The sequence below is a fragment of the Penaeus chinensis genome, chromosome 9 (assembly GCF_019202785.1).
Source record: "Penaeus chinensis breed Huanghai No. 1 chromosome 9, ASM1920278v2, whole genome shotgun sequence".
NCBI lineage: Eukaryota > Metazoa > Arthropoda > Malacostraca > Decapoda > Penaeidae > Penaeus > Penaeus chinensis.
Window position 1 is genome coordinate 32050327 of NC_061827.1, and position 2500 is coordinate 32052826.

At 48.2% G+C, this 2500-nt stretch overlaps 1 protein-coding gene across 3 annotated transcripts in view; it reads left to right on the forward strand.

The window, feature by feature from the left end:
- The window catches only part of LOC125029165 (E3 ubiquitin-protein ligase SMURF1-like), a 90346-nt gene that overhangs the window by 38876 nt on the left and 48970 nt on the right, over nt 1-2500 (forward strand). The window lies entirely within an intron of this gene.

Consider the following 2500-nt stretch of genomic DNA (forward strand, 5'->3'; position numbering starts at 1 on the left):
TGTGCTTCGTTGGTTTGCTTGCGTGGTCTGTGATTGATAGTTGTGAAGAATGGTTTTCATTTTCCTCCGTCTCACCGTTTCCGGTAAGGGATACAGCCCTCAGACAAAATATAAGGCATAGATATATATTTAGAAGGAGGAGATGGATATACTGATTGATAGGGATGATGGATATTGAAACAGCATCTCCCCTTTCTTTCTTTTTCGCGCTCTTTCCTTGCCCTTCTTTTCGTTTCCATTTCTTTCCTTCTTTTCGTCTCCCTTTCCTTTCCTTTCCTTCTTTTCGTCTCCCTTTCCTTTCCATTATTTTCCTTCCATTATTTTTCTTCCGTTATTTCCCTTCCCTTCCCTTCCCTTCCCTTCCCTTCCCTTCCCTTCCCTTCCCTTCCCTTCCCTTCCCTTCCCTTCCCTTCCCTTCCCTTCCCTTCCCTTCCCTTCCCTCCTCCCTCTCTCTTCTCTCTCCTCTCCTCTCCTCTCCCTTCTCATTTCTTATCTTCTTCTTATCTCTTTTCCCATCTCTTCTATTTTCTCTCTCTTCTTTCCTCTCCCCTCTCTTCTTTTCCTTCTCCCAGCTCCCCTCTCTTCTCTTCCTTCTCCCCGCTCCCCTCTCTTTTCTTCCTTCTCCCCGCTCCCCTCTCTTTTCTTCCTTCTCCCCGCTCCCCTCTCTTTTCTTCCTTCTCCCCGCTCCCCTCTCTTTTCTTCCTTCTCCCCGCTCCCCTCTCTTTTCTTCCTTCTCCCCGCTCCCCTCTCTTTTCTTCCTTCTCCCCGCTCCCCTCTCTTCTCTTCCTTCTCCCCTCTCCCCCTCCCCTCTCCCCTTTCCCCTCTCCTACCCCAATCCTTCCTTTTTCTGTGACTATCTGTCTTTCATATTAGATGAAGACAATAGACTTACGTGGAGAGACCTAAGCGAAAGCAAAATTCCATCTTTCAGAGAGAGACAGACAGACAGACAGAGACCAGAAAGAAAGAAATGACTCTTATTGCCTTGCCGAGGCGACTTGGAATGTGTGCGTTCCCGGCTTTCGGGATATCCACTTTAACCGTAATGAAGACGTAAGGAAATCGCAGGTCGTTTCGAAAAGGAACGAGAGAAAAAAAGGTGGAAAATTCTCCAAACATGTATTTGATGGAGCGGGTGGAAACGGGGACGCGACACCCCACTTTAACCTGACGAGGACATCGGGTTGGCGGGGTTGGGGAGGGAAGGGGAGGGGGAAGGAGGGATTGGGGGTAGAGGAGGGGAAAGGAACAGTCGGGAGAGACGTAAAGGAGAGAGAGAGAGAGAGAGAGAGAGAGAGAGAGAGAGAGAGAGAGAGAGAGAGAGAGAGAGAGAGAGAGAGAGAGAGAGAGAGAGAGATGGGTAAAGGGGGATAGCGGGAAGGAAACCGCTCAGGGAGACGTGGCAGAACGTGCCATATTTCTATAAAGGGAGGGGGATGGGATACCTGTGTAGATGATTGATAGGCGGTCCACGTCGCCGTGTGGTATTTGTATCCACACCTGTAAGGGATTCATCAAACTGCCCAAAGTGTGTGTCATCATCGTGTCCATCTCGTAAACGCTGCCCTTGTGTATCCATTATCACTCACCGTAAATAGCCGTGACCTGAGCCAGATAGGGCGAGAAAGGGTTAGGACAAAGGGAGATTTTGGCCCAAAATGTCGGGCGTCTCCGGAGAGGCACCGCGGCATAACACGAGTAATACTTCGCTTGACTGGGTCGCAGCCGGCGGCAGGGCGGCTCCCTCCCGCTTCGGCGAGGAAAGCCCTTCGCACCGACGCCTCTGCACCGGAACACGGGCGGATATTGGAGTTGTAGTGACGGAGTATGTCGACAGTGACGGCTGATTTGTAGAGCGGATGATGGCCTTGGGAGCGCGATGAAGGGGAACGAGAACCGTCGAGAGATGTTGTTTTATACTTAGCTAGGACGAGGCGAACGGTTTAGCATCCTTTATGAAGGAATGCGGTTGGGGGTGGGGTGTGTGGGGGGGGGGGCATTGTAATTGTCTATCATTGGTTCGTCTGTGCTTTGTACATTTCTTCGCCCAGATGACAAGGAACTTTTCCTTGTTAGGTCTTTAGCCGAAGAAATAGATCTGAATGGCCAAGTTTTTTTTAGGTTAATCGAAATGTCTATCAAGGGAGCTAATATATATATATATATAATATATATATATATATATATATATATATATATAAATGAATTATCTCAATGGTTTTGTACTTTCCAATGTTGTTAAAGACAATTTAGTATTGTGAAGTGTAATACGATGACTTAAAGAAGCACTATGTGGTGGGCAGAGTGCCTGAACAGTGGAGGCACGTTGAGAGACAACGTAGGTGTGTTCCGGGGTGCCATTATGTTAAGAATGGAGCTTCATAGAGCCTGTAGACTGCCTGAAGCACTCGATCGTAGTTTCTTCTAATGGCAACAAACGAATGTTGCAGGCACACTTCAAACGGAGAAATCGTCGTATGATTTTCTGCCTCTTTTGTTA